This window comes from Lycorma delicatula, chromosome 2, assembly GCF_047948215.1.
Source record: "Lycorma delicatula isolate Av1 chromosome 2, ASM4794821v1, whole genome shotgun sequence".
NCBI classification, from domain to species: domain Eukaryota; kingdom Metazoa; phylum Arthropoda; class Insecta; order Hemiptera; family Fulgoridae; genus Lycorma; species Lycorma delicatula.
In genome coordinates, this window is record NC_134456.1 from 47,268,517 (window position 1) to 47,287,557 (window position 19,041).

The 19,041-nt window shown below is 30.3% G+C and overlaps 1 protein-coding gene across 1 annotated transcript in view; it reads left to right on the forward strand.

The window, feature by feature from the left end:
- The window catches only part of caps (capricious), a 458,443-nt gene that overhangs the window by 81,324 nt on the left and 358,078 nt on the right, over positions 1-19,041 (forward strand). The window contains exon 2 of the mRNA XM_075355233.1: positions 4,912-4,942. The gene's annotated coding sequence lies outside the window, so the exon portion shown is untranslated. The remainder of the gene's footprint in view (positions 1-4,911; positions 4,943-19,041) is intronic.

Here is a 19,041-nt window from a genome sequence, read left to right on the forward strand (position 1 = left end):
GAATCCAAGAACACTCAAGAAATGTTTTTTCGCGGAGGGTAGTATTTTGAATTTTTTTGATTATGGTGAAACATAGTGTAAATTTTTTATGCTCTGCCGTTTTTGTTTTAGGCCGTAATAATGCGCTCGAGTTTTGTCTCTCGTTACAATTATGAAATGGAAGTTCATCTCCCTCGTCACGATAACGTTTCAAAAGCTGCTCATCAACACTCTTTTCTTTGTTCTTTAAAAAATATAATTATATAATGATACTTTCTAGCGTAAAATATCAACCAATGCATTTTACAAAAGTGTTCTGAGCGATCCTCAAGGTACTCCTTCATTATTTCGCTTTTAATGGACTTCAGTAGTCCTTTTTTAATCTGCGTGCCGCCCTGTTCAAAGAAGTCCTACCTTCAGGTCTCCTGTAGAATTGCCATCTTCTCGTAAGCCGTCTTTTATTCATAATGAGGTCCATCATCTCTCTTGGATAGTTGATATCTTCCCTTCCTTCATACCGCTGTTCCGGTGTCGAGTGCCTGGCCCCTTCTCGCATTACCGAGATTAAATACTGTGTTGACTATTCAGTATTGGATAGAATACAAGTGATAAAATATAAAAGTTTTTATTTTGGAGAAATGTTTCCTTCTTTATTAGAATCTTTTTCTTTGACACCAAAAATGTTTTTCTTTAAGAAACATTTGTTTCTGCGTTGCTAGATATAACAAATAAGATCTTAAATCTTAAGTTTAGAACTAGTTTAATTTTTAAAATAAAAATATTATTACTTTGATAAAATTATCTCTTACCTGTAAGATTTTTTATTATTGCTTAGATTTTAGAATCAAAGAGCTTACGTTTCGAATCTAAATGAGATTAATTTAAATTTGCAACCTAATTTTATATTCATCTTTAATTTTATAGTGATGTAATATCTGACAGCGGGTCCGTAGTACGCTATGGCATCCCCTATTTGTTTTTATGTTTAGTTTCCGGAACCATCGTAAGGTATACTTCAGAGGATGATGTATGAATGTGAATGAAGTGTAGTAGAATGTAGAATAGAATGAAGTATGTTAAATTAAGGTTTTACTGTAAATAAACAGTAACAATGACGTAATCCAAAAGTATATTAAATGAGTTGTTTATTTATTATATGTTATGATATGCTTTGACGTGGCGTAGTTATTTCTTTCTTCATTTCCTGTTTAGCCTCCGGTAACTACCGTTCAGATAATAGTTTAAAGGATGAATGAGGATGATATGTATGAGTGTAAATGAAGTGTAGTCTTGTACATTCTCTTTTCGACCATTCCTGAGATGTTGGTTAATTGAAACCCAACCACCAAAGAACACCGGTATCCACGATCTAGTATTCAAATCCGTGTAAAATTAACTGGCTTTACTAGGACTTGAACGCTGTAACTCTCGACTTCCAAATCAGCTGATTTGGGAAGACGCGTTAACCACTAGATCAACCCGGTGGGTTGGCGTAGTTATTTACGAAAATTATTTTTAAATATCACATGTGAATTACTTTTGTGGCAACCAGTAGCTTGTATTCTGCTTGCCGGGTTATAGGAATGATGTAGAGGCAAGCTGTGGCTGCTTATAGGGAGGACCCGCCTTTATATTTTAGTTATACTTAATATACATACATTTTTTTATAACATTCATAGCCGGTGAAACGTTTTGTAACTCCACGATACATGTACCTATAATGTTGCTAAAATGAGATACGTCATCCTGCATAATACTGTCCTTATCCGTGAGACTAGGATGTTGGTTTACCCACATCACTCATTGCGTAACATTGGATTTAACACATAGTAGCAGGTTTTAACTTGATTTTTCATGAGACTTTAGTTCATTAGATAATTTTATTTTTTTTGTTAAACTTTTATTCACTTAAATTACATCCAAGCCTGTACCAGGTTTGTGCAAATACTGTTTTAATTTTATAAATTATATATATATATATATATATATATAAATAAAAGTTTCTACATTTATTTGTTTCTTTTTCCACGATATTTTGTGGTTTAATTATATTAAAATTTATAAATCTCAGGTAAACAGAATACCAGATATCAGAAGGAACCCACTTTACAATGATTGTGCTTTAGGGGAGAGAGTGCGTGCGACTGAGGGGAGTGCATTGTATATGTACGCGGGAGCTGTTTGTTGTAAGATGTTGAAGATCGTACGTGAACAGCATGCGTGGCTTGGTAAAGTTCCCAGTCAGTATGCAGATCCTGTTCTCTTACATTCTACCTAGTTGTGTATACACTGAAATCGTCTTCTGATCCAAGTCAGCCGGGATTTCACGTTCGGGACTCTATACCCTACTCGTAGTCTTTTAAAATAATTATATTTAAATGCTGATATTTGTTGAATTTTTTTTAATGAATAACAAAGATTTCGGTTATAGATCTGTAACGGGTTGATTTGTTTGGTATAGTTGTTATTTACATAATTTTTTAAGGTTTTGATAAAATTAACATGAAGACAATATAATGACGGTGTACGAGTATAAGTTATAACTAAAACTACGCTGAATCCTATTCTACTAAAAGGCATTTGTATGTGTGTCTGTGTGTGCGTCCCCCTTAGCTGAGCATCGGAATGTACCGATCAATAGCGGAAAATCTCGATTCGTTAGTACATATCTCGTGATTATAAGATGTATATTTGTTATATTTTTATATATCGATATACAGTATATATTTATACTCGTATATATCGACGTATTGGGAAAATTTAGTACTTTTTAACCGGATCCGAATTTTCGGACGAAAATCGTAAATATTTCAAAAACGGACGATCCTAGAGCTCTGAAAAATTTTTCGACCCCCTATGATAGTACCTCATCTGCTCCGTAGTACTCGTCGGGTGATAATATTCTCAAGTGCCACCGGGGCGCCGTTCGAAAATTGTGGAGGGGGTGCTATGCGGTACCACCATAATATTTCGACAACCGCTCTTCCGATTTTCACGATTCAAACGGCTTGTGTATCAGCAGGTCGAGCGCTAACTGTATAACCCATCAGGTACACTCTTGATCGACCGGATCTTGGTTATCCGGAAATTAAATCGTTTAGCCTTGTGGTTTGATTGCACTCGCCCACCGTAAATCGTAACGATCCGATCGTTCGCTAAATACGCTCAAACCTGTGCCCTATTGCAGCTGTAAATTTTAAACTTATAAAGACTGAAAAGTAGAAAATAAAACATACATAAAAAACTTTTTAAAACCCACTCTTACATTAAATGCACTAGAAAATAGAAAATATATAAAAAAAGTTTTTAAAACATGCCGTCGTAAAATTATTTTTTAACTTTTAGTGCGTTTGATAAAACTGTTGTTTTAAAATTTTTTCACGTATCTCATATTTATTTATGTGATTGTTTTTCTTCATAAAATAATGAACTATAACCAAAATATAGGCGCCGTAAGGTACCGATGACTAGCGGAAAATCACAATTCGTTAGTATCAATTTCTAATTTAACTTTCCTTATATCAACTTTCATCGTTAAAAAAAAAATATTTTTATATAAGAGGTAATCAATTTTGGACACCATGTAATCCCATTCCGAGACGCCGCCCGTCAGGGTAACCCGCCCGGAGGGCCTTCCTGCGAAGGCGAGGCGTAGGCACGCCCTGTAGCTAGTAAAATGAAAATAACGTTCTGATTCAAAGTTAGCAAAAGAAATTCTGTTAGTAGCTAATTCGTTTTCAATAAATTGTGTTCTAATAATATTTTTTGATTTTCAAGGCTGTTAAAATTTAACAAAAATAACGTGCTCATTAATTCCTCGGTTAAACAGAAATTTGAGAATATTCATTCTTATGTCATGTTTCATATAATGTTACCAAAATCCTTTTCATATGATGATCACAGAAATGCGAATGTAACAGCTTTTTTTTCAAAATCGCTGTTGTGTGATTTTCATAAGATAAACATCACATAGTGTTGATGCTGTTGTATACGTAAAACATGTTTGATTAAATGATAATTGTCACATGATAATTGAATAATTGTTAAAAAATCTGATGTAAACACCACTGACTTTCTTGTACGTTTATTAAATTGCATATACACATTTTTTTTTAATGAAAATTGCGTAAAATTTATTTCATTAATGACTTCTGATTTTTTTTTTTTTTGTTATTGAATTGTTATTAATCGTAATTCTTTTTTTTACCATGAGAGGTTAATAATTAATATCAAATCCATATGTTTAAATTTAAAAAAATAAGTTAAAAATAGAGACGAATTCTGATTCGAACCGATGTATCTTCGCCTAAGATCCAAGTATTTCATTAATTAAAAGTTTATTTGGCTATAACTCTGGAAGTAATGAAAATAAGTATAAGGAAGTAAAAATATAATTTGATCAATATGTCAAATCGACACAAATTGTTTATTAATAATTATACTCTAAATATCGCATAATTAAATCATTAAACAACCTATTGGGTTGGGTTAGTAGTAAACTCCTCGTCATAAATCAGCTGATTTTTGAAATCCGACAATTCTGAACTTTAAATCCTGATTAAGGTATTTGCTTTTATTCGGATTTGAATACTAGACTCTTGATACCGGTGCTCTTTGGTAATTGGATTTTCAATTAACCACACGCTTCAGGAATGTTCGGCCTGAGTTTGTTCAAGACTACACATTTACCGGTACAGTTACATTACACTGATAAGTCGTTATGAATTTAATTGTTGATGCGGCTTTAAATAAAAATATTGACAAAATAACAATTTAAAAACCTTAACATATTGGAAATAAAAATTTGTCAAGCGACAACGACTACGAATGTTATACAAATATTGCCGGATTTTTGTAATATTATATTAAAAAGATTAAATTTGTTTTTTTTTTTTATTAATAATTAATAAATATAATTTTTTTTTGTTTCAGGTGAGCGATCTCCGATAGATTTTAAATTTGTGTGAGTAGATTTATGTTCAAATAAAAACTTTTTAATTTTCTTATGTCGAACCAAAATTTCATAAATGAGTAAAATAGTTTCTATTAATATTATTTTTGATATTAGAAGAGAAAATATTTACAGACTCGTATATTTATATAATTTGATTTCGTCGTTTTATAAATTATAGACTTTTTTGATAATTTAAAGAGATACATTTAAAATCGTTTTAAGTTATGTGTGAAATAATTAAACACGGTGTGATAATTTAACTTCAGGCAAAACAAAATTAAAAATATATTGCTTGCTACAGAGTAAATGAACTAATTGAATATATGTACTCTCATCAATTATGAACATGTTATTTTGAAGTCACAATAACATTTTATTTTTTAATTTATTTTATAATAATTGTGTTGTTTTTTATGTCTATCTACCGTTAAAATAATTAAAAACGCTTTTTAAATTAATTTTTATTTTTTTTAATTTTTTTATTATCACATTATATTTTTACTAAATTTTCCTTGTTGTTCGGTTTATAATAATCATTACAAATTACATTATCAAAGACAAGGTTATATAGGTTAAAATAAATAAAAATTCATAACATTACACGTACTCAACTTTGTTAATATAATATTGCATTAGGGATGTGTGATAATTTTCCAGAGTAGCGTTGAAAGCACAATTAATTTTATTTGTTTTAATTTTCTCTTATTTTCCGACAAAATATCCTTTTATATTGATATACATATTTCAGCAATATTCTAAAATATAATGCCAACAGAAAAAATCTAATGTGGACACCACATGACTTCTTTGTACGCCTATTAAATTACATACAAACATTTTTCTAAAATGAAAAGTATATAACATTTTATTTCACTAATAACTTTTGATTCTTTACATATATTTTATATTGTTATTGAATTATTATTAATTGTAATTTTTTTTTACATTCAGAGTTTATTAATTATTAATAAACCAATAAATTAAAATTAAAATTTATATATATATATATATATATATGAATTCGGAGTCGAACCGATGTGCCTTCCCCTTGTAAGATCCAAATATCTTATTAATTAAAATTTTATTTCACTCTGGAACCAATGAAAATAAGTACCATTTATGATTTATCGTTGAAAAGCTCTCAACGAGAGCTTATTACTGCAGTTAACAAAACACCAAAAAATCATTTGTTTTGGATTTTCGGCTATTTTTTACACTTTCGGTCCAGTTGATAGCACTCAAAAGGGGAGGTGCACAAGTAGATGTTACAATAGTAATAAATTTAAAATTTCAACATCTTACGGCTAATAGTTTTTGTGTTACGCGAGATAGATACGTACGTACAGAAATCACGCCGAAACTAGTCAAAATGGATACTTCCATTGAAATCCGAAAACCGAAATTTTTCACGATTTCAATACTTCGTACAAAATATACTTCAAAAGGCTTATACAAATTAATTAATGAAAGGAATATCGAAACATTACATTTAACATTTTGACAAGAATCATGTAAAGGTGTCATATCAGTTATTTATTAGTGCTGCCATCTATTGCTATAACGGGTCATTTTGAAACACCTGTCATACTACAGGAGTTGTTTGATTAAAATAAATTTAATAAATAAAACTGATGAATAAATAAATATCAGTTATTAGTTGAATAAAAATTGGAACTTTTATATCATGTTTTTTTTCTTGTTCAATTATTGCCAGGGTCCTCTGACTGGCCCAAGAAACTAAAACTGCCGAATGATAAGTTGGAATTGCTGTCTATTATGAGGCAATTTAAAGATTTTTAATTGTATTCTAATAATTTTCTATAATCTACGAAATATTATTAATAATACTATTAACTTTTGTATGACCGTAATTATGAAAATTAAGCATCCTTAAGTATTCCATCAAGTATCATTTAAATTGTTCGTACTAGTAATATAGAAGGGTCACCTTTAACGACAGTATATACAAACAGTAGCAGCTCTGTTTTTCCCCACATGAATATAAATTAGTACCTTCCGCTCTTAGAAAATTATGTGTTCGTACGAAGTATGATTCAATCTTCTTTAGCTGTCAGTTAACTAAAAAAAAAAATATATATATATATATATATATATATATATATATATATATATAATTTACTATTAAGTTTACAGTCGGTTTTTAAAAATAAAATTAAACATTTTCTAATTTTTCAATTTAAAAAAAAGTATAATATAATTGCTTAAAAATGAAATTTTAAGTAAACTTATTTCTTACTTTTTTTAAATTTTTGATGGACTTAAAAATCGGTTAGAAACGCTGTTACTTTAATGTAAATATAAAAATTAAAAGTTTATTTTTAATTTTGGGTCAAATTGAAAGTCAAATTTATAATCTTTTTCCTTATTTTCCTGTTTAGCCTCCGGGAATTACCATTCAGGTACACTTCAGAGGATAATATGTATGAGTATAAATGAAGTGTAGTCTTGTACAGTCTCAGGTCGACCATTCCTGAGTTGTGTGATTAATTGAAACCCAACCACCAAAGAACACCGGTATCCGCGATCCTGTTTTCAAATCCGTATAAAAGTAACTGTCTTTATAAGGTCTGGAAATCGCTGGAAATCTCGACTTCCAAATCAGCTGACTTAGGAGGACGCGTTCACCACTAGACCAACTCGGTGGATTCAGACATCTGAAATGTTTTCATATAGTGCAACACAGTACTTATATTTACAAGGGGAGTCATATTATATTAAACGTCCGTTACCATTTTTAATAAATTATCGAACGGTTGGTAAAAACCTCACCAATTTAAAATACAATTAAAAGAATTTCTTTTACGAAAACAATATTATTCGTTTGATAAATTTTTATTTTGACTAGTTTCGGCGTGACATTTGTACGTACGTATGTATGTATCTCGCATAACTCAATAACGATTAGCGGTAGAATGTTGAAAATTTGGATTTAGGACTGTTGTACATCTAGTTGTAGACCTAATATACTAATAAAAATTATTTTTTTAAATATCTAAATCTTTTACATCCCGTTTAATGTCTGCTTAAAAATATACTCAAATAATTTTCATTAACGCCTCAAGAAGTATGAGTAATTTTGTAGGTATTTTAATTTTTCCATTGAATATTGCTAAAGTAGTTGCATTAAAGGGGAAAGCATGGTGATCATATCAAATATAGGGTACCGGGTTCTTTATAAATCTTTACGTTTTAGGTTTCAACTAGTTCATCTAGACCATAGACCAAAAATAAAAATATATATATATTTACGCTATGCACATTATATATATATATATATATATATATATATATATATATATACAAATGTTAAGTTCGTTTGTGTACGCTTCAAAAACTCAAAATGTTCTGCACCGATTGAGCTCAAATTTTAGTACGATATATAACCCGCATCAAAGATTGTTTTCATCTACTTTTTAATAAATCTATCTATCTATTTTTAATTTATTCAGTTTTTTAATAAATAAGAGGCTAATAAATCAGATGGAAATGTAAACAAAGGAAAACCAATCAGATCAATGCAAGATGGCCGCTGTCAAACACAACGACCTATCACAAATAGCCCGTATGGCCGTTGCCAATGTAAACAAAAATCACAACTGATTAAGTAACAAATTTCTTTAATTATATTTAACAGCTAAAACATCTGTATTTTATTAAAAAAAAAAAAACAAAAAAAAAACACCAAAACAAAAAGAAAAGCCACCAAGAAGGATGACTTACAGTAAATAAATTAAAACACCCAACTTTCTTATATCCCAGATAGACTTAAGACTATGCAAACAAAAAAAGTCGAAATAATCAAACATTCCCAAATTAACGCGTGAACAGAAAGGCATTTATGATCGCTAATGCAAATGATAAATGACGGGTTTGGGGGCCTTCTTCTTGGATGCGCCAGGAGGAACTGTGAAAACATTCCTCATTAGATTGATTCTAGCAACGGTTCGATCAAAAAATGACATAGCCTTAGCTCTTGCTTCGTCTGGAATAGTTGCGACATTGTTACAAGGTGGAAGGACTGCGAATTCACCTCTGAAGTTGCCATTAAACATGCAAATCATCGAGACTCCCACGTGCAATATTTCCAAAGCATCCTGTATGGGAAAAGTATTACAAAAATGTAAACTCATTGTTTGGGATGAATGCACGATGGCACATAAAAAATCGCATAAAGCTCTTGATCGATCGTTACGAGATTTGCGTGGAAACGTTCAACCATTCGGGAATGCTTTGATATTGCTCGCAGGAGATTTTAGGCAAACATATCCTGTAATTTCTCGATCGACACCAGCAGACGAAATAAATGCTTGCCTGAAATATTCACACTTTGGCGACACGTACGTACATTGCAGTTGACTACGAATATGCGTGTCCAGTTGCAAAATGATCCATCCGCTGAGGTATTCTCACGACAGTTACTGGACATTGGAAACGGACAGCTGCCAGTCGATGAGGCGTCTAGACGAATATCATTTCCTGATAATTTTTGTAATTTAGTAACATCGAATGAAGAACTGATCGAAAAAGTATTTCCTGATATTCAAATTAATCATAGAAATCACAATTGGCTCAGTGAACGAGCTATCCTTGCCGCAAAGAATAAAGATGTCTTTCAACTTAATAATGTTTTTCAATCCAGCATTCAAAGTGAGGAAATTACATATAAGTCGATAGACACCGTTGTGGAACCAGATGAAGTAGTAAATTATCCAACGGAATTTTTAAACTCACTTGATCTGCCAGGGATGCCACCACACATATTAAAATTGAAAATAGGTGTGCCAATTATCCTGTTGCGGAATATTAATCAGCCAAAACTCTGCAACGGCACGCGACTTGCAGTTAAGAAATTGATGAATAACGTAGTGGAAGCAACGATTTTAACGGGGCCTTTCAAAGGTGAAGATGTCCTCATTCCTCGAATACCCATGATCCCGACCGATACACCATTTCAATTTAAAAGATTGCAATTCCCAATTCGATTGGCATTTGCAATCACAATCAATAAAGCTCAAGGTCAATCTTTAGAATTGTGTGGTTTAGATTTAGATGCGGATTGCTTCTCACATGGACAACAGTATGTGCGTGTTCACGAGTCGGCAAACCAGATAGCCTTTATATCTACGCAGACAGTGGAAAAACCAAAAATATTGTATATCCACAAATATTGCAAAATTAAACTTCTATGAAACGTATACTTTGTTTTGTTTCTCATTTCTCATCCATGCAACCACAATGTGCCACAGCGAAGCGTGGCGGGTACAGATAGTATATATATATATATATATATATATATGTGCATACGTTTGTTCCACTGCTTTTGACTCTATCTCACGATTGACCGCAATGATTTTCTTCAAATTTGGCTTAAATATTTCTGTATATTTGGCATTGGTAATATTAAGTGTTTCAAAGTTGTTTAAGGAGGTGAGGGATATCGCGAAAAACCAGATTTCGGGTTTCTTTATAGGCGTTTTAAAAAAAACTTTAAAGAAATTTGTTACCTATAATGCTTACATAAATAATCCAAAAATACTTTATCAAACCTCACTTCTTAAAATTGAAATATATGTTGTATTCTTTAGCTCTGTTGTTCTTTCATTCTAAATATTTTTAAACAGTTTTTGAAAGTTTATAATTTTACTTCCATACACGAAGTAAAGGAAGTATTGTGATTGTGAAAAATTTCGGTTTTCAGATTTATAAAGGATATATCCATTTTGATCATTTCTGAATCCATTTTGATCAGTTTCAGCGTGACGTCTGTACGTACTTACGTATGTATCCCGCATAACTCAAAAATGATTAGCCGTAGGATGTTGAAATTTTGGATTTAGGACTATTGTAAAATCTAGTTGTAGACCTCCCCTTTTGATTGCAATCGACTGGACCAAAAGTATCCAAAAAAGCCCAAAATCAAAAAAAAAAATTGATTTTGGACTTTTTCTCGATTGTAGTAATAAGCTTTCATTGAGAGCTTTTCAACGATATTTTGTAAGTGGTACTTATTTTCATTGGTTCCTGAGTTATAGTCAGATAAAATTTTAATTAATGAATTTGGATCTTCAAGGAGAGGGCACATCGGTTCGAATCCGACTTATTTCCTTTTTTTTGTTTTTAATTTAAATATCTTGATTTATTAGTAACAATCAACCTGTGAAAGTAAAGAAATAAGTGCAGTAAACAATTATTCAATAATACAATAAAAAAAAATGAAAAATATTAGAAGTTATTAATGAAATAAAATTTTATGTATGTTTCATTTTAAAAAAAAATGTGTGTGTAATTTAATAGGCGCACAAGGAAGGCATGTGATATACACATCAGATTGTTTAAATTATAGACCCCGGACCTAAAATGCAATAACGTTTTTTGAATATTTTTTTCTTACTTTAGCCTTTATTGAAGGAGGGGTTAGATTTAGAGAAGACTTTATTTAAGCAAATTTATTAAGCTTAACCTATATATGAGTATTTTTAGAAGAAATTTTTATATGTATTCCCCACCTGTAAAAAATATTCTACTTTTTGTTTTTTGATCTAACTTTTAATTTGTATTATTAATTGCCGGTAAAGTCATGCAATTCTTTTTGATACCTTTTTTATATTTAGTAACTTTATGTATTAATTTTAATATTATTTCATGTGTTTTTATTTCACATAATTTATTTGTATTCTTATGAATTTTAAAATTAATTGTTTATTCCTTGATACTACTCTCAAGTTTTTACCATGGTAATTCCTTTCTTATTCGTGGAATACCATATTTTCCCGTCCCTGACCCGATCTATATAGTTATTATTATTATTTACTGGTCAGAATAAAAAAATGTATATATTATAATATAAATTTCTAGATAAAGTTAAATAAATTTATAAATTCATTTTAATTGGTTTAAAATATAATTTTACTTTTTTCATGGTTTTCTTTAACTCACAATGTTTTTTTTTATATTTGTCCACCAATCTTGCATCCTTAATTTAAAATACTTTCTGAAATTGCCGATTGACGAAATTTTGTACAGTTACTAAGATCGGATGACAATACAATATTCGACCATTACTTTTGCAAAGATCCCCTCTTATGGGGGTTTGATATTTCATAAATCTATTAAAAATTTCAATATATAATGTTATCTCTTAAAATCCAAATTAATCTACCGATTAAACTCATGCAATGTATATGGTAATAATTTTATTAAAGTATGACTAAAAAGTTTAAAGCAAGTTTTTAAAAATTTTGAAAAGTTTTTGTAATATTATTTAAAATATAATTTCGTTTCCATTTTTTGTTTTGTTTTTTTCATTCTATATTGTATTTTTTTAAAGAAAAAAAAATATTTAAAGTACATTACTGTAAATGATGTTCATTCTTTTTTTGAGTGAAAAGTGATAGAATGAACACAGTAGAAAGAGAGAGTTCCATTTCATTGAGGTTGCCTTTTAGGGTAGAGCTCCGGATATAAATGATTTGGTTTTATCCTACAACGTCTACCCATTTATTTCGCTACTTACTGCAACTAATCTCGCTTCTATCAGGAATCAGTATCTGTTCTGCATCATTTTGATTCTGCTGCCGTCTTCCGTTAAGCTCCTTTACTTAGGTGCCATATATACGAATCGAATTTGATCTTTATCATTATACGCATACGCCTGTAATAGTCTAATGTTTGTAATATTGACGTTTACGTATATGTATGCACATACACACGTCAAAAAATTTATATTTTGTTTTGTAAATAGTATTATTTTTGCTGCAAACAATAAACTATTCTAGTTGCTAGTAATACAAATAAAATTCTCCGTAATTCCTCGGAGGAATATTCGATTGACGTTGATCCTTTATTAATGATGGAAAGCAAAATAATATTCTCTGTTTATTCATGCTTTACTCCTGGTATATGACATTCATAAAATATTATTATACGCTACTTATTTTTTCCCTTCATCGACCTTTTATTTATTTATTTATTATCCTCATTAACATTTTTAGGTAAATTTCATAATAAAGCTACCTATTGTAATGGGTACCATGATTCGACTTCCGGAAAATTTCGACATATCTTCGCGTTTCACATCCCTCATACTCCAAAACCACCGTCAGTTCAAAGGTATTTTTTTTTTTTTTTTTTTTTTTATATATATATATATATATATATATATATGTCGCAGGGAAATGATGGAAACGGAGATTTGATCAAATCCCTAAGGTAGATGATCAATTCACGGAAGATGTTAAAATTACAACTGTGTGGGTGATTTAAAGAATGTAAGTGATTTGATCAAATCAGTGAAAAGATGAAATAATATTGTTTAGATATTAAATGTATTTATTTAGTAAACCATGCATTATTAAATGAAGAGTAGGTAATAAAACAATAGTCATTGAAACGCAAATTAAGTTATAAGTTTTTTTCAATTAGTTTCGAATAAATAATTTGTGTTTCAATGACTATTGTTGTAGTATTACCTACTCTATTTTTAATAATGATGATTTACTAAATAAATATGACGTGACACTTCTTTATTTGATGTTATTTGAGTCCTGACTTATTTCATCGTTTTACTAAAACAGTTTAGGTATTGTTCAAATCACTTACTTTCTTTTGGGAAATCACCCCACAGAGTTATAATTTTAACATCTTCCGTAAATTCATCATCTGCCTTAGGGATTTGATCAAATCTCCGCTTTTATCATCTCCCGGCGACATATATATTTTACTTTCTTGTGGACACGATAACTGCCATAATTTTGCGCCAATCACTATCAAATTGATACGTAAAATATAACGACCTAAAAACTCGGTCGAGTTCGTTAATGGGCAAAATTGGATCATCGGGGTGGAAATAGCGGGGCTTTTTCGAAAAAACAAAATATCGCAATTACATTCTTATTAAGTAAAATATTGAACTCGTTTAAAGTTCTTACTATTCTTTGGATAAGGGCCTAAAACTTGTGTAAGTAAAGTTTTTTGATATCATCAACCATTGGCCAGAGGGTGGAAAAAATTGGGATTCGAAGACAAAAATATCATATCTCCGTTAATAGGCACAGTATTGAATCGGTTTAAAGTGGTCATCAGTCCTCTAAACATTATCTAAAACCTTTGTCTGAAACAATTTTTGATATGACCAACCCTTACGGCTAGGGAGACCAAAATGTTGCTGAAATTGTAAGAAGATATGGCTTGTCGTATGCTAAACAAATGAAAATTTTTTTCACATGCAACCATTGTCGGATTGAGTAAATTAGAATTTTTTCTTAATTTTAAGGTGGAAATCTTTTTTATTCCCTACTTAGCACCGATAAAATCTACCTCCGCCTTTCGGTGTGCCGAAAGGAATTTTTTTTATGTTACATAGTTATTCTATGACGGTTTTATTACTTTTCAAAGTAATTAACACAAATTATATATTGTTGCTTTCCTAATAACATTATTGATTTATTACTAAAAATTAAAAAAAAAAACTGATTTCTTCTCTTAAATTCATTATATCGGCTGTACCAAATGAAATTGTGCACCATGTTTACAAGAATTTAATTCATTATATTTAAATAAAACTTTGCTCACCGGGTTCTGGTCTAGTGGTGAACTCGTCGCAAATCGGTTGTTTAACAGTCTATTTTCGAAGTCGAAAATTCTGCGGTTCAAACCCTAGTAAAATTTAGTTGCTTTTATACGGATTTGAATATTGACAGAGAATACCGGTGTACTTTGGTGATTGGGGTTCAATTAATCACATTTCAGGAATGATCGACCTGTGTATGTACAAGGCTACACTTCATTTACATGTCGTACATATCATCCTTATCTCTTTGTACCGTGTTTTTTTAGGGTAGACTGCTTATTGTTCACTAGTTGAACAAATTGTAACGTACACATTTCAGAAATAGGTAATAAGTAACCATCATATAAACAGCAATAATATTTCCACAATGAATATTTATAACGAGGAAATAGTCTAGGCGGTATCTGTTTTAAAATGGGCATATTTGGACTTTTCTATATGATCGCTAATTTTTGTTTTAATGCCTCTAAAATATCATCAGAAATGATTATTTCGTTATGCGTCAATTGAAAAAGGTGTGCTTAAACAAAATGTAAAAAAAAACGCAAATTATGAATTTTTTTCTCCTATTTTCTTAAATACTCGATAATTTTTCATTTTAGAGAAAAGATCGAAAAAGTTTTTATTTTTTTATTTTACACACAATATCATCGGTTGAAAATTGAAAAATACGTTGTTATTTCTATTTGCAAAGAAAACACATGTACTTAGTATAGCCTAACTGCATGCCTAACAACAGGTATAGGTTTCAAATCACCACATATATTCCAGCTATATTTTTATAATTTATTTTTTCAAGAACGTCTTTCATCACATCGTATGACTCTTCCAAATTAATACCATAAGCGATCGGTATCGAAGGATATTTGTTACTGTTGTGTAGTAGAACCACTTTTAAACTAAATTTGGATGAATCTATGAAAAGGTTCCAGTCCTCAGATTTATGAACTTGTCCTAACTGTAACATAAGCTCATCAGTATTTGTGCAATAAACCAAATTATTTTCATCAATAAAGTATTAAGAAAGTTCTTTTTGTCAGCTTCAAAGCCCGAAATTTTTGTATTATTTTCAAGTAAATTCCAACCTTGCAGTCTTGATCCGAACAGTTCAGCTTGATTTTTGATAAATTTAAATCCCTAACCGAGTCATTTATTTGTGATATAAGATGTAGCTTATTGGAAGATAATTCAAAATTAAAATCATTGTTGTCTTTTCTTCAGTACTGCCTGATTCTTCATCGCTGCTTTCGAAACATACATTCACAGGTGGCTCAGGAACTGAAGTAATTTCACTTTGAGGTACAGGCCTGATTGCAGATTGCAATGAAGGATATTTTACAGTATGTTTAGATTTTTTAGAAATTCCAGACACAATTGATAAACAAAAGTAACAATCTTTTAATTAAAATTTAAGAATTGTTCAAAAATGGTGAGTGATAGAAAATCTCTGAGTTCATATTCATTTTCAGCGTCAAAAAACAGATTAAAATCATGTATCGCATGTTAGGAAACAACAATTACGTTCATCAGTGTAATCTCTAATAGGAACAGAGTTACGGAAGTTTATTTATTGCGCGCTCTCGAGTTACGCTGCCTATATGCTAGGTATAGCACGATTTTGGTGCATATTGTAAAATTCACTAGTGCCCTTAGTTTTACTCATAGAAATACCGAGGAGGTCTTTTATGCGAAATTTCCGCGGGTATGTATTGGTGCTTTTTAATCTGTACATGCGATTAAAAAACGCCGCTATTGGCGAAAAAGGAAAACTTTTTCCTTAATTTTCAATTAACAATTTAATCGCTCGTGTCCGCTAGGGTAAACTTTTATTTTACATATTTTTCCGAATTCATTCCAATAAAATATTTGCTGTAGTAAATGTTTCGAGGTTAAAATCCCTATTAAGTCATATTAGAATTTGTCGACCAACTTTCGCATCACATTGCGAAACGTGATGCGAATGTCTGGATACGTTTGATGAAATATATTCAAAAAAAAAAACGTAGAATATTCTTAAATATGGATGAAACGTTTTATATCATTTTATGCATGAATTTTAGTGTACATTGTATTAAAATTCAATTTTAACTTTACAGACTAAAAAATAAAAAAAAAACTTTTAACAGTAATTTTTAAATTACCCACCGGGTTGGTCTAGCGTCTTCTCAAATAAGCTGATTTGGAAGTTGAGAGGTCCACCGTTCAAATCCTAATAGTCAGTTATTTTTACACGGATTTGAATACTTGATCGTGGATACCGGTGTTCCTAGGGGGTTGGGTTCAATTAATGACACATATCAGGAATGGTCGAACTGAGACTGTGCAGACTACACTTCATTTACACTCATGCATATCATCCTCATTCATCCTTTCTGAACGGTAATTAGCGGAGGCTAAACAGGAAAAAGGAAGTAGATTTTAAAGTGGGTTTTTCTTCTTTTTTTTGTAATGGTATGAATCTAAGTGTATTGACGAGAATATACTCTTCTGATATTCTTATAAAAAAAATTTGCTTTATATATTTAACTGAGATTGAGAAAATTTAACCTGAACAAGAAAAGTAATTTTTGAAAAAATAGAATAGAAGATGAAATTGCGCCTGCACTGTGTTTAAAGCCCCCCGGTTCATACTCAACTCCATACTCTTGTTGGCTTTCTTCTTACTTTGTTAACATCACTTTCTCTTTACCCTAGAGTCCTTTGCAGAGGATAGAACTGCCCTTTTTTTGCTTTGTTTGTACGTTCACAAACAATTTTCTTTTTTTCATGTACACTATTTTGTCCAGTAGAAGTTTTCAGTTAATTTCTTTTTCTTTTTTTTTAACTTTCATTAAATGTTGTAACTTTTAATGTACATTTTTAAAATTTATTTTCAGTTTTATTATTCAGTAATAATATATAAATTTGACATAGATCATATTGTAAGTTGAAACCGTAGTCTGGGTTTTGAATTTCCTTGCGGTATTAATTTTGGCAATAAATCATTACTTGATAGACTCCTGATTTTAGGTTATTGTTAGTTTTACCATGAATCTGTGATCGAAATCATAAAATTGATAAATTTGAACGTGTTTCTTCATAATTAAGATTCGGTGTTTCGATCCATATTCTGAGAATTTTTTGTGATTAAATTTTGCATGAAATTTGTTTTTTTTCCGAGTCTGGTCAGTTGACTGGTTTGATGTTATGTTCTATTCTTTTTTAATCTGTACTATTTTAACTTCAACAAATATTCTACCTCTCCCAGAGGCGGATCCAGCAACTGAATTTGGGGAGGGCATCGTGGACAAGGGGTCATATTTTTCCACTCCGTTCTCATTGGGATGGGTATATAATAATAATTCATATACTTTTATTGGATAAATACGATATTGTGAACTATTTTTAAACACGAGAATTCGTTTAACCGATCATTACTATTACTGTAGAAGAGACAAAACGGGACGGTTTTGGCAAAACCAAAAAGTTACAAAACTTAAGTTTAAGTAACTTAATAAAGTTTCTTCAACTTTATTTCGATATATGAAAATTAAGCTGAAAATTAATATGAAAATTAAGATAACTTCGAATAACCATTTCGAAGTGGTGACCCTCACGGAGACTCCAGAAGGTTTATTAACTTTAAGTTCGGACTGTATATTCGTAACAACGTTAATCAAAACTGTCATCCAAACAGTCAAAATTATTTAATAATTTAAGATGGGATAAAAAAAAATAAGATGAAGATTTATATTAAATTGATTTTTATTTGTTCATTAATTTCAATATTTATAATTAATTCTTTATGATCCAAAATTTTACACATATTATTTCATACAATTATTTATTTACAAAATCAATTCATCTTGATGATTACGCATCTTACCATACCAATCGATAACGCGAGCTATATCAGTTTGCATTCGTTATTAATATGCTTTAGAGCAAGTGACGTAGCCTCTCTTAATTATCTATTAAGAAAGAATATATATTCACGTTAATTACAGAGTTGGAATTTGCAACTGGTTATTTTGACAATACAGTATTAGTAAAATGTTTCAATTCCTTTCAACTGGGTTTTCAGAATGCAAAACCTTCGGGATCCGCCACTGTCCTTTACAAGTTTCATCGTCTACATATCCCCTTATCATAAAATGGCGGCCATGTTTATTTATTTTTCAATCCGTTATATCTCCGTAAATATTAGTTTTATCAAAATATATGTTTTTGCTAAAATATAAAGTCTTTTATTTTGATCAAAATGACATTTTATTTTTTAAAATCAGTGTACAAATAGCCGAATTATGGCAGAAAATTGATGTAATTTTGTGTCTGTTTTCATGTCCACCACTGTACGTTCAATTCGACTAAATATTGTTTTTATGTTAATCCTTTGTATTTGTTTATTATTGTATTATTGTTAATGTATTGTTTTATTAGTAATGTTGTATTTACGGAGATATAACGGATTAAAAATAAACATGGCCGCCATTTTGTAATTTGAGAAGATATTTAATTCCTGATTTTTTGCTAATTTTAA